A 14,480-nucleotide genomic window follows, 5' to 3' on the forward strand; every position below is an offset into this window, starting at 1 on the left:
TGGATGGGATCTTTCTTAAAAACCCTCTAAAATTATTTCCCTGGACCTGGTCTTAACTTATGTACTTAGCATTGGCTACTGTCCCCAAGAAGGGAGAAGAGGAAGGGAAAGAAAGGGAAGATGTGAATGATGAAAGGGAAGAAGAAAAGAAGGGAGAGAAGGAAGAAAGACAGGAAGGATGGAGGAAGGGAGGGAGGAAGATAGGTCAAGTAGGGAGGCATTAATAGAATATGGTCCCTAGGTTTTAGGCACTGTTTTTTACATGTTTTCTCACAAAAAAGGAAGTTGGAAATATCAGAAAAGGAGACAGAACATGAAAGACTCCTAACTCTGGGAAACGAACTAGGGGTAGTGGAAGGGGAAGTAGGCGGGGGGTTGGGGGAACTGGGTGACGGGCACTGAGGAGGGCACTTGACGGGATGATCACTGGGTGTTATTCTATATGTTGGCAAATTGAACACCAATAAAAAATAAATTTATATCAAAAAAGAAGTTAGAGCGTGAAAGTGTTGGGTTGTTTTCCCACTACCAACTACCTAATAAGGAACAGTGTCAGGCTGTCTCTCCACAGCACATGTTCTTTCCAAATGGTGTCTTCCTTCTCTCTGAAATGCTTACCAACTTTTAATAGCGACAGAATGAAACAAAACAATGCTCACAAATGAATGCAAATCTTCAAATGCTTTTACCCTGCAGGGGCACAGATTTCCATACATCACCTAAAGAGTGTCCAGATCCTTTAGAAACGCGTAAGGGAGATAGGATGGTCTAGCTAATATTAAATAGATTTGTGCTAAGATTTTCATAAAATCACCAATATTCAGTAATTTTTAGTAATTTTATTTAGCGTTAGTAACATCTATGGAAAGCAAGCTCGTGAATGGATTTTTTCGTCCCAGGGATGACTTCACACTACTACTTTGAAAGCAAGCATTTTAAAAGGTTTGCTGGATGCCAGGAAAGGAACCTGGAGTTTTAGAAACATGTCTCTCAGATATTTGTAATCATCCCCACTTACCAGCTGAAGAAATGACAGTTCAGAGAGATAAGTGATTTGCTTAAATAGGTTGCAAGTAGCCAAGCTGGATGGCCAGCCAAGATATTTTTACAACCCAAACCACACAATTAACCTCTATGTATTAGTCAGTGTTATAATTGACCGTATAATGTTGGCATTATCTTAAATCTGGACCATTAGCTATAGTAATTAGAGACTCCATAGTTTTATCTTAAAAAGAGGTTAGTATATGCTACTATAATCATTATTATCCTAAAATGAGAATAAATTATTTTCAAGTCATTTGTAACTGAGACATATCCAAAATCACACGAAATTCTCCTACCTACTGTAAGATTAAAATAGAATATGTTCTCTGATAAAAACAATAGCTAGCCACTATTATGTGCCTGGTATGTGAATATTCTAAATATTCATGTAACAATTATACCCATATTATGCCCATTGTTTAGAGGTGACCGAGGCACACAGAGGTTACGTAACTTGTATGAGAGCCTGGTATGTGAATCTATGATTCCCAGCAAGGCCATCTGGTTGCAGAGCTCATGCTCTTAAACAATGAGATCTGCTAGTGCAAGCAAAACAGACACGTATGTGTGCATGCACGCACACACACATACATACACATTTAAGTTAAAAAATACAGGAAGACACAAGACTGCTAGTATGGACTCATTAGAAATGCCAGCGTCATGGAACACAGGATGATTGCTCTAGAATAAAGATCAAACACAAATGATGATCAAATGCAAAACATGATCCATACATGAATCCTAGTCTGGGAAAAATAGAAGCTATACAGGACATTTGAGGACAATTTTGGAAAATTTGGGTATGGACTGTATATTAGATAAGATTGTTGTCTCAATGCCACACTTTACACTTTTGTGGTTGTACAAAAGAATGTCTGTGTTCTTAGATGCTGCATGCTAAAGCATTTGGGGGTGTAGTCTTGTGTTATCTGCAACTTTGTATTGAATAGTTCCAAAAAGAAAAAATTAAAATAAATGCACACACACACAGTGAGAAATAAGGCACAGTGAAATTAGATGATTCAGCTATAGGTCCAGAGAGAGGGAGAGAGAGATGTATTTGTGTTTACATGCGTACATACATGCACAGAATGAATGATAAAATAAGGAAAATGTCAAATAATTGTGTGTGAAGATTTCTTTCTCTCCCTAAAATCTGGGAAGTATACCCCTTTTAGCTATTCACCTCTCAAGCTTTCCCTGGACTCTATATCTCTCACATGCCAACTTGAATATAAATTCTTGCAAAATAACTTTCCCTTGAAATCCTAAATAGATTAATTCCATTCTTGAGGTCCTAAGCTCCCTCCTTTCCCAACCCCCACCCCACCTCCGCCCACATTGTTCATTTTCTCACAGCTTATCTCTCTTAAAAACTGCATTTTTTCCATGTCTCATTCTGGATGAGTCACACCTTTCTGGCATAGGAAAGCAGTTACCTAATGTTGATGTGTTTTGCTCACTAGGCTGCTATTTACCAGGGCAGGTGGTAAGAAGAGACTGTGGATCCCTGGGATTCACTGCAGGTGGTGGTCTGGAACTGGAAACATTTAATTAAAGATCCACCTTTTTCAATATCACTCTATCTGCATTCCAATCTCCCATCTTCTGTTGGCTTTTTACCAACAGAAATGAAGCTGGTTTCTGAATTTGGCACCTTGAGGCTTTGTTCTGGAACCTGTCTTCTGCCTCAAAGCGCTTCCCTAAAATCTCTAATTCAAAGCTTTTATGGAAATGAAGAGTATTTTATGGAAATGAAGTTACCATTTTGACTACCTTTGCAGAGTCTTACGTGTGGATCCTGAAGAAAATTAATGCAAATTATACCCATGTGTGATGAAAAGGGAAAGTATGTCTCTGATGAGACCTAATAGTGATTTTTCAAAATAGAGAAATCTTGTTTCTCTAACCAGCCAGCAAAAAGGGAAAAACACACATCTTCTATTATTTCTAAATTTTATTTTTGCCTTTGCTAATGACCATGGTGAATCTTACTTCCTACCTTTGATCAGTTGGTCTCTTACACTCTTGAGTCATCTCTTTGAGGTGTCAGAAAAGGCATGTGATAGAGGATAGAGATGACACCGAAGATAAACATGTGGAGTGTTGGAAATGAAGATACACCATGTCACAATTGCAAATCCACACAGCAGACAGTGGGCAACATGAACAAGTTTAATGAGTCTGGATGTAAAAACCATCCTTCCCTTTAAATGTTAGAATCTTTCCATGTGTTCCTCTGGAAGCATGGGGCTCTATGAGTTTAACTTTTATTTTCTCACTTTTAGTAGCAACCTAGACAAAGCGAAATACTTGTCTAAGAAAAACAACAATGCAAGTGAAATGATAAATAACAACTGACATGCATCCAGCTTCAGGGTCAGGGAGACAACAGGGAACCGGGGAGATGGAGGTGGGCTGCAGGGAGTGGGCGCCACGTAGAGGGAAGTCACTGCTCAAGGTGAGTGGACTGTCCACAGGTGCAATGGGAGCTCTCTGGAGATAGATGATATTCTTTCAAGAAAAGCTGCAAATATATATTTTGTGGTAAAATCTCCAGTTTTTAAATACCATATGATCCAAGAATTCCACTACTGGGCATTTACCCAAAGGAAAAAAAAAAAAAAAAACACTAGTTCAAAAGATATAGGCACCCCTACGTGTAGTGCAGCATTATTTACAGTAGCCAAGATATGGAAACCGCACAAGCATCCATCAGAAACTGAATGACCATAAAAGATGGGGATATACTCAATGGAAGATGACTAAAAAAAGAACAAAAACTTGCCATTTGTGCCAACAGGGATGGACCTAGAGAGTATTATGCTAAGTCAAATAAATCAGACAGAGAACAACAAATACTCTATGATTTCACTTGTATGTGAACCTGAAACAACAAAGCCAACAGACTCTTAATTACAGAGAACAAACAAAGTGATGGTTGCCAGAGGGGTGTGTGTGAAGAATGCATCTAAATAGATAAAAAGGATACCAAGGTACAAACTTCCAGTTATAAAATAAATCCTGGAGATTAAGAAGCACAACATAGAGGATACAGTCGAAAATATTGTGCTAACATAGTATGGTGACAGGTGCTGACTACACTTACTGTGGCGAGCACTGGATAATGTATAGATCAATATGTTGGACACCTGAAACTAATATAACATGGTGTGTTATACTTTAGTAAAAAAATTACAATAATAAAAAATGTTCAAATCCTCCCTATTTTTGAAAAAAGGTATATGAGCTGCATTCAATTTCATCACTAATGCTGCCCTGGATGGTCTCCGTTTTATGTATAAATGAAGTGACATTGTCGCGGGCATAGAACCCGCACCATGTGATTGGCTCAAACTGCAATAGCAGTGATAGAGGTTTATTTTTTTTTTAAGATTTTATTTATTCGTGAGAGACAGAGAGAGAGAGAGGGGCAGAGACACAGGCAGAGGGAGAAGCAGGCTCCATGCAGGGAGCCTGACGTGGGACTCGATCCCGGGTCTCCAGGATCACGTCCTGGGCTGAAGGCAGGCGCTTAACCGCGGAGCCACCCAGGTGTCCCAGGGATAGAGGTTTAACACAACCAAAAGTATTATTTCCTGGAAGATTTGCGTAGCCGATGAAAACGGTTGTAAGAAAGGTGTTTATAGGAGGAGCCGACGTCACTTTCAGTTAAGAGTATAAAATCCCATGACGTTCAAGGTCCTGTGGCCTTTTAAATTCAGGGAGACAATAAGCCAACTGACTCAAGCAAAGGAATGATTTCCACTTGGCCTGAGATCACTGACCAACTTCCTGTTTAAAGCTGAATGACAGAAGGCAAGGAGCACAACTGCAGAAAAACAAGTCACTTGCCCCAAGTGCCATGGAAGACGGGCACCATGAATGCCCACGGACAGCGCAAAGGCCTGCTTCCTCATGTGAACAACGAGTCGTGGTGTTTGCCTTTCCCTGGAGTGGAGCGTGCTGTTTGCCTTGGCAGCCGCAGCCTGCCCACAGAGAGAGCCCTGGCGCACAGGATTTCTGTGAATTGTCCGTCCTACCCTGGAATTATTAGCCCACAGGAGACAGAGTGAAGGGGACAAGGAGATGTGACCCCGCCACCTGCCCAGCTCATCTCTTGTCTCTAATTGTGAGAGTAGCCTCTGCTCGCCCTGTTCCTCCCATGGGGAGCAAGAGGTGGCTTCAGGGTTCCAGCCAGCGAAGGAGCCCACAGGTGTGGGAGGCGGCCTGGAAGGGCTGGGAGAGGCCGCTGGCCCGGGCTGCCCTGACAGGAGCGGGGGGGCCGGCGTCCAGCCTGCCAGGCGTCCCAGCTGTGCGGCTCAGGCCCTCTCAGCCCTAGTGGAGGCCTGTCTCACTGCCCAAACGAGGCAGCTTGTTTGATGCACCGTATGTTGGACAGAAAGAGTATACTTTGCCTTGAAAAGAAAAAGAGAGAGGGAGAGAGTAAGTGAGAGAAAGGAGGAACAGCAGATCAAATGATCATTTCCTAGATTTTGTGTCTTCCCCCACTTTCTAGCTAACAGCCAGCTGGCTGATGATTTATTCAGAGTGGGGCGACCAGATCTTCCTTTCTCGGCTCCCACCAACCCCGTACCCCACCCCAAGGACATGCCTCAGGACAGGCGAGAGCCCACTCTGGATGGATGGATGGCTGTAATAAAAATGAGCAGGGGACTTGACGGGATGAGCACTTGGTGATATGCTATATGTTGGCAAATTGAGCCCCAATTAAAAATAATAAAAATAATAAAAATAAATAAAAATTAAAAATTTTTAAGATTAAAAAAAGAGAGAGAGAGCAGGGGCCAGGAGTTCATGCCTGTGGCAGAGGGAATCTGAGTTCCCAGCCTGAAAAAGGCCAGTTGCAAAAGAGCAAGGTCGCAGGCCAGCAGGTCAGTAGGACCAAAAACTACACTTGTTCCTTCTTTTCTCCTCTCCTCTCCTCCCCTTCCTGCCCTCCCCTGCTCCTCCCTCCCCTTCTGGTCCCTTCTGTTCTCTCCCTCTCCCTGTTCCCCTGCCTCGTTCTCATGCTCTCTCTCCCTACTCATGGACATTGCACACTGGTGGAGTTTTGTTTTGTTTAAACAGGCCCCACCCAGAGCCTCACCCCACCCTGAGATGCACCTGAATGGAGGTCCCCTGTGCCTATGGTGGCCACTGGGAATGTGTTTCACAAAATCCCCAGCAAACTAATGGTGTTTGGTCTCCTTTGTTCACTCTGTGACTCGAGGCTAAGGCCTACAGCCGTGCGCCGAGCACAGCCAGGTTACCTGCAGCCCTTCCGTGAGCCTAGCAGAGAACTGCAAGTTACCGAGGGAGATCTGCAAACACCTTCCGGAGGACAGTAATTGGAATCGCTGTTCTCTCAACACACAGCCCCGAAGCTCTGAAGCCAGGACTAATTTCTTTCCACGCAGGAACAACAGGAGAATGAGAGAGTGAATGAGAAGCAGGAAGAGAGGGACAGGCTCAGAGAAAATTCTTGCTTCCAAGCCACAAAATAATAATAATAAAATGAATTAAATGATAATAAAGATAATGTTTGAAAAGATCTCTTTGAGCAGGACCCCTAGTGTCAACATGTTCGCATGACTGCGTTGAAGGTAAGCAGGAGGCCAGGCCAGGCCGAGGCCGGGGAGGCGTCTCACGCTGAGTCGCACAGGGCAAAGGCAAAGTGAGCCCATCCTGATGCCCACAGAGCAGGTCCGCCGGCAGGGAGGTGCTGTCACAGAGGCCCTTTGGTGGCCCGGCCTGTCTCTCGGTCACCCACAGAACTCCAGATACTTACAACCTGGCCTTTTAGATGTTTACAAAGGATCAGGTTTTCTTTGGCTCAGTGGGAGACCTGGCCGGAGGCTTCTGTGCCGTGAACTAAATTGCCAATGTCTAACAGTACCCGGACTCCCAGCGGTGCTGTGATGTCATGGGTCTGCTTGGCCTGGGCCCAGTTTTGGGACCTTGGAGAAGCCCTCACTTCTCTGGCCCTGGATTCCTTAGTTTCTAAAATTGAGGGGGGGTGGGTAGTTTTTTCTTGTTATATCAGCTTTACTGAAATACAATTCACTTGCCATAAAATTTACCCTTTTAAAAAATGTACAGTTCAGTGCTTTCTAGTATATGCACAGGGTTGTGCAAACATCACCACTATCTAATTTCAGAACATTTTCACCAACCCAGGAAGAAACTGTACCATTTAGCAGTAGATCACATTCCGCCCCCCATCCCCTTGGTCCCTGGCAACCATTAATTTACTTTCTGCCTCTATGGATTTGCCTGTCCTGGACATTTCATATAAATAGAATCATATGTCCTTTTTTGTTTGGCCCCTTTCACTTAGTATAATGGTTTCAAAGTTCATCTGTATTACAGCATGTATCAATACTTCCTTCCTTGAAGCCAAATAATTCCATTGTGTGGCTGTATCGCATTTTGTTTATCCATTCATCTGCTGATGGACATTTGGGTTATCTCCACTTTTTGGCTATTATAAATGGTGTCTCTATCAACATTCACGTAAAATTTTGTGTGTGGACACATGTTTTCTTCTGTCTTCGGTATGTACCCAGGAGTGGAACTGCTGGGTCCTCTGGTAACTCCAGTTGGCATCTTAAGAAACTGCCAGACTGGGATCCCTGGGTGGTGCAGCGGTTTGGCACCTGCCTTTGGCCCAGGGCGTGGTCCTGGAGTCCCGGGATCGAATCCCACATCGGGCTCCCGGTGCATGGAGCCTGCTTCTTTCTGCCTGTGTCTCTGCCTCTCTCTCTCTCTCTCTCTCTCTCTCTCTCTCTGTGACTATCATAAATAAATTTAAAAAAAAAAAAAAGAAAGAAACTGCCAGACTGGTTTTAGTCACATCATTTTACATTCTCACTGGCAGTGTTGAAGGTTCCAGTCTCTCCACATCCTCATCAACACTTGCTATTGTCTGCCTTCCATTTTAGCTTTTCCTAGTGGGTTGGAAGTGTTTACTTGTTGAAGTAGACTTGCAAACAATCTCCCACTAGGATCACGGGTACCTCATAGTGATTTGGTATTTTTGTATGTTACGAAATGATCCCCACAATGAGTGTAGTTACCACTTGCAGCCATACAAAGTTGTTACAATATCAGGGACTCCATTCTACATGCTGCACATTACAGCCTCATGACTTACTCACTTCATAAGTAGGAGTTAGTACTTCCCCAAAATAGGCAAGGCACCTTCCCCTATTTTGCCGGTCCCCTCCTCCTCTCTGGTAACCAATAGTTTGTTTCCTATGTCTATGAGTCTATTTGTTTTGTCTTTTTTTTTTTTTTTTTTTTTTAGAATCCACATATAAGTAAAACCATATGGTATTTTTCTTTCTCTGACTTATTTCACTTAGCACAATATTCTTTAGGTCCATCCCTGTTGTCACAAATGGCAAGATTTCATTCTTTTTTATGGCTGAGTAATATTCAATGATATCTATACACTACATCTTCTTTATCCATTCATCTATCAGTGGATGCTTGGGGTTGCTTCCATATCTTGACTATGTAAATAATGCTGCAATTCACATAGAAGTGAATATATTTCTCTGAGTTGGTGTTTTTGTTTTCTTTGGATAAATATGCAGAAGTGGAATTACTGGATTGAATGGTAGTTCAATTTTTAATTTTTTGAGGAAACTCCATACTGTTTTCCATAGTAGCTGCACCAAGTCCAAGTTCTGCTCCTATCAACAGTGTACGAGGGGTCCCTTTTCTCCACATCCTCTCCAACATTTATTATTTATCTTTTGGATAATAGCCAATCTGATGGGTAGAAGATAGTATTTCATTGTGGTTTTGATTTGCATTTCCCTGATGATCAGTGATATTGAGCATCTTTTCACTGGCCTATCGCTGTCTGTATGTAGTCTTTGGAAAAATATTTATTCAAGTCCTCTGCCCATTTTATAGCCAGGTTGTTTGTTTTCCTATATTTAGTTGTATAAGTTTTATATATATTTTGCATCTTAACCTCTGTTGGATGTGTGATTTGCAAACATCTTCTCCCATTCAGTATGCTTTCATTTTGTTGGTGGTTTTCTTCACTGTGCAAAAGCTTTTTAGTTTGATGTAAGTCCATTTCTTTATTTTAGTTCTTGTTGCCCTTAACTGAAAAGACTGGGCCAAAAAATATTAGTAATAATGCTTAGATTAGTGTCATAGATAACTACCTATGTTATCTTCCAGGAATTTTATGGTTTCATGTCTTACATTCAAATCTTTAATCCATTTCAAATTTATTTTTCTATGTAGTGTAAAAAAGTGGTCCAGTTTCATTCTTTTGCATGTAGCTGTCCAGTTTTCCCAACATCATTTATGGAAGAGACTGCCTTCTCCAGTGTATATTTTTGCCATCTTTGTCATATATTAATTGACTATATATGAGTGGTCTTATTTCTAGAATCTATTCTATTCCATTGATCTATATGTCTGTTTTAATGCCAGTAGCATACTGTTTTGATTACTACAGCTTTGTAATATACTTGGATCAGGGAGCATGAAATCTCCAGCATTCTTGTTCTCCCTCAAGATTGCTTTGGCTATTCAAAGTCTTTGGTGGTTCATACAAATTTTGGCACTCCTTGTTCTAGTTCTGTGAGAAACACCTTTGGTATTTTGATGGGGATCGCATTGGATCTAAAGATGGCTTTAAGTAACACGGACATTTTAACAATATTAATTCTTTCAATCCATTAGCATAGTATATCTTTTCATTTATTTACTTATTTCCACTTTGTTTATTTATTTATTTATTTATTTATTTTTCATGATAGTCACACAGAGAGAGAGAGAGAGAGAGGCAGAGACACAGGCAGAGGGAGAAGCAGGCTCCATGCACCGGGAGCCCGACGTGGGATTCGATCCCGGGTCTCCAGGATCGCGCCCTGGGCCAAAGGCAGGCGCTAAACCGCTGCGCCACCCAGGGATCCCCCACTTATTTCCATTTATTAATTGAAGAACTTGTCTTCAATTTCTTTCATCAGTGTCACAGTTTTCAGAGTACAGGTCTTTCACCTCCTTGGTTAAATTTATTAGTAGGTATTTTATTCTTCTTTTTCTTCCAAATTTTATTTAAGTTCCAGTTAGATAACATAGAGTGATTCATTTCAGGCATAGGATTTAGGGATTCGTCATTCACATCTATCAAATACTGATAGTTTTACTTCTTCTTTTCCAATCCTGATGCTTTTTATTTCTTTTTCTTGCCTAATTGTTGTGACTAAGATGTCCATACCATGTTGAATAAAAGTGGTAAGAGTGGGCATCCTCCACTTGTTCCTGATCTTAGAGGAAAAGCTTTCAGCTTTTCACCATTGAGGATGATATTAGCTGTGAGTGTGTCATATGTGATCTTTATTATATTGAGATACATTCCTTCTATATCCACTTTGTTGAGAGTTTTTATCATAAATGGATGCTAAATTTTGTCAAATGCTTTTTCTGTTTTTATTAAGATAATCATATGATTTTTATTCTTCATTTTGTTTATGTGGTGTATCATGTTGATTAATTTGCAGATATTGAATCACTCTTGCATCCCTGGAATAAATCCCACTTGATGATTGTGTGTGATACTTTTAACATATTGCTGAAATTCAGCTTGCTAATATTTTGTTGAACATTTTTGCATTTATATTCACCAGAGATATTGGCCTGTAGTTTTCTTTTTTTGTGGTGTCTTTGTCTGGTTTTGATATCAGGATAAAGCTGGTCTCATGAAATGAGTTTAGAAGTGCTCTTTCCTCTTCAATTTTTTGAAATAATTTGAAAAGGACAGATACTAACTCTTCTTTAAATGTTTGGCAGAATTTATCTATAATACTCTCTGGTCCTGGACTTTGGGTTTTTGAGAAACTTTTAAAGTGTCAATTCAGTTTCATTGCTTGGAATCAATCTTTTCAGATTTCCTGTTTCCTTGTCATTCAATCTTAGTAAGTTTTGTGTTTCTAGGAATTTATCCACTTCTACTTGATTTGCAATTTCTTGGTGTATAATTGTTCATAGTACTTTCTTATGATTTTTTCCTGTGGTATCAGTTGTAACATATCTTTCATTTTTAAATTTTATTTATTTGGGATCTTTTGCTTTCTCTCCTTGATGAGTCTGGAAAGAGGTTCATCATCTTCTTTTTATTTTTTAAAAGAACCACTTTTAGTTTCATTGATATTTTCTATTTCTTAAGTCTATTTCATTTATTTGTGCTATGATCTCTATTATTTTCTTCCTTCTATTAACTTTGGGTTTTGTTTGTTTGTTTTTGGTTTTTGTTTGTTTGTTTAGGTATAAAGTTTATTATTTGAGATTTTTCTTGTTTCTTGAGGTGGATCTGTATCACTATAAACTTTTTTCTTTAATTGTTTTTCCTACATCCCATAGATTTTGGAAAATTATGTTTCCATTTTCATTTGTCTCAAGGTATTTTTTTGTTTCCTTCTTCGATTTCTTCATTGATTTCCCCTTTGACTGCTTCATTGTGTGTTTAGAAGCATGTCGTTTATGCTCCACTTTTGTGTTTTTTCCAATTTTCATCTTGTAATTGATTGCTTTGTGGCCAGATAAGATGCTTGATCTGATTTTAATATTTTTGCATTTATTAAGACTTGTTTTGTGGTCAGACATGTGATCTATCCTGGAAAATGTTTCATATATACTTGAAAAGAATGTGTGTTTTTCAGTTTTTGGATGAAAGTCCTATGTATATTAAGTTCATCTAGTCTAATGTGTCATTTAAGGGCAATGTTTCCTTATTAATTCTCTGTCTGAATAATTGATCCATTGGTGTAAGTGGGGGGTTTTAAGTCCCCCACTACTAATTGTGTTACTATCAACTTCTCTTTTTATGTCTGTTAATATTTGCTTTATACATTTCAGTGCTCCTAATTTGGGTGCATTATTATGTATGAATGTTACAACCGCTTCTTGGATTGAGCCCTTTATCATTATGTAATACTCTTCTTTGTCTTGTTACAGTCTTTGTTTTAAAGTCTGATATTATTTGATATGATATTGCTATTGCTACATCAGCTTTCTTTATGTTTCCACTTACATGGAATATTCTTTTCTACCCCTTTAATCTCAGTCTATGTGTATTTCTAGATCTGAAGTGAGTCTGTTATAGGCAGCACAGAGATGGGCCTGGGGTTCTTCTATCCAATCACCCTATGTCTTTTGATTGCAGCATTTAGTTCATTTACATTTAAAGTAATTATTGATAGGTATATATTTATTGCCATTGTATTAAGTGTTTTTTGGTTGTTTTTGTAGTTCTCTGCTCCTTCCTTCTTCTCTTGGTTCCTTCCCTTGTGGTTTGATGGTTTTCTTTAGTGTTATGTTTGTTTATTGCTGTGTTTTTTGTGTCTCTATTATAGGTGTTTAGTTTGTGGTTATCATGATATATATATATATATATATATATATATATATATATATATATATGGCAGTCTATTTTAGCTGATAGTCATTTAAGGTTAAATGCATTCTAGAAGTATGGAACCCTTCATGAATTTGCATGTCATCCTTGCACAGGGGCCATGCTAATCTTCTCTGTATCCTTGCAATTCCAAGTGAAAAATAGATCAGCAATTGTCAAAAATGACAACCCTGAGTGAAAAGTAAACTGTATTACAGGACCTAATATAAATTTAATTTATATATCTTATTTTAATTTAATAATTATAATATGTACATTAAATCACTGTATTGAAGTGCAACATTTTATAAAACAGTATTTACCCTTACCACCTGCAGTACACTTCTTTTCTCTCTCTTTATTGCTGGTGGTCATTAAATTAATTTCATGACCTGCTAAGTGGGTCACAATGCACAATTTAAAATATCTGATCTAGATCATGAATTCATTCAACAAGTATTTATTCAACACTAACACGCACCAGGTTGCCAGGTATTGTTCTAAGTTCAGCAGAGAACTAAATAGACAAGAATTCTTGACCCCATAGAGCTTACATTCTGGAATTGGGAATACACACACACACGCACACACACACACACGTGTTATATATAATTTGTGATACATATGATATATCTCTATAAACTATATTGTATGTCACATTGTATAGCAGATATTATCAGTGCCCTACCCATAATCCTGAATATATCATATCATATCATATCATATATCATCATATCATATCATGTCATATCATCACTTTGGTGTGCTTTCTCCTATTCCAGGAGTCAAGATCTGCATGTCTTTGCCATGAGACTCTTCCCAAAGTCAAAGAAGGCTAATTTGCCCACCTTGAGGAGAAGCAAAAATTAGTACTCCATCCCCAAGATGCCTACAGCCAATGACTAATGGAAGTTGGTGTAAAAATAGCCCAGCTTCTTCTCCACCTGAGTGAGTAACTTTAGAGCACCTCCTAAGAAACCACTTATACTTGAATTCTTGGCATGAAGTCTACTTCTGGGGTAACTCAAATTATAAAAGATGATACATTTTATGATAAAACACAAATAGGAAAAGAAGTGAGAGAGGGCCATGGGGGAGAGAATTTTAAATGGGAAGATCTGGGAAGGCCTCACTGATAGGAAATAAGCCCCATTTGAGGAACAGCCTGATGCAGTAGGGGAGAAAGATATGTGGATATGGAAGACAAAGGATGCTTTAGGGAAGGGAAGCATTAAGTGTAAAGACCCAGAAGCAAGAGTAAGTAGACCAGTGCAATGGAATAAATGTTTGTATCATCCCAAATTCATATGTCGAAGCCTTAATCTCCAATATGATGGTATTTGGAGATGGGCTTTTGGGAGGTAAGTAGGTTTAAATGAAGTCATAAAAATGAATCCCACAGGATGAGATTAGTGACCTTATAATGAAAGGAAGGGAATCAATGCTCTTTCTGCCATGTAGGGATACAGCAAGAAGGTAGCCATCATTTATGAATGAGGAGGAGAGCTGTGACCAGAGCTCTCCCACATGCTGACACCCTGATCTCAGACATCCAGCTTCCAGAACCAGGAGGGATAAATTGCTGTTTAAGCCACCTATCATATCTATATATTCCTTTAAAGCTGCTCTGACAGCAGAAAAAGACAGGAGATTCATGGAGGAGATCTGAGATATAAGAGGCATATATAAGTAGACACTTTTAGCCTCACCATTTTGTTCTCTGACCATATAATACTGATTGAGGGTTGTGTATCTTGGAAACCTGATTCAAAAGTATACCATGTTATTTAAAGTCAGGAAATGTGGTAATAGCAAGCAGAGAGAGAAGCTGACAGAGGTGTCAGGGGTTGTGTGTGAACATTTCAGAACTTCTACCAACATTCATATAGGGGATTTTTTTTTAATTAAGCTTTCTAAAAATAAAAAATAAAGTAAGCTTTCTATATTGACTTGCATGGTTTCCCATTATTGATTAAATCTTACTGCCAGGCTTCAGGGACGCCTT

General features: G+C 39.4%; 1 protein-coding gene and 1 non-coding gene across 2 annotated transcripts in view; both read right to left on the minus strand.

Moving 5' to 3' along the window:
• LOC112652754 (uncharacterized) overlaps positions 1–14,480 on the minus strand; it is a 139,185-nt gene that overhangs the window by 111,614 nt on the left and 13,091 nt on the right. The window lies entirely within an intron of this gene.
• Positions 12,547–12,650, minus strand: LOC112652856 (U6 spliceosomal RNA). Its single transcript, XR_003131771.1, has one exon. It is a non-coding gene; the product is annotated as a U6 spliceosomal RNA (small nuclear RNA).

The sequence above is a fragment of the Canis lupus genome, chromosome 4 (genome assembly GCF_003254725.2).
Source record: "Canis lupus dingo isolate Sandy chromosome 4, ASM325472v2, whole genome shotgun sequence".
In the NCBI taxonomy this organism is placed as follows: Eukaryota; Metazoa; Chordata; class Mammalia; order Carnivora; family Canidae; genus Canis; species Canis lupus.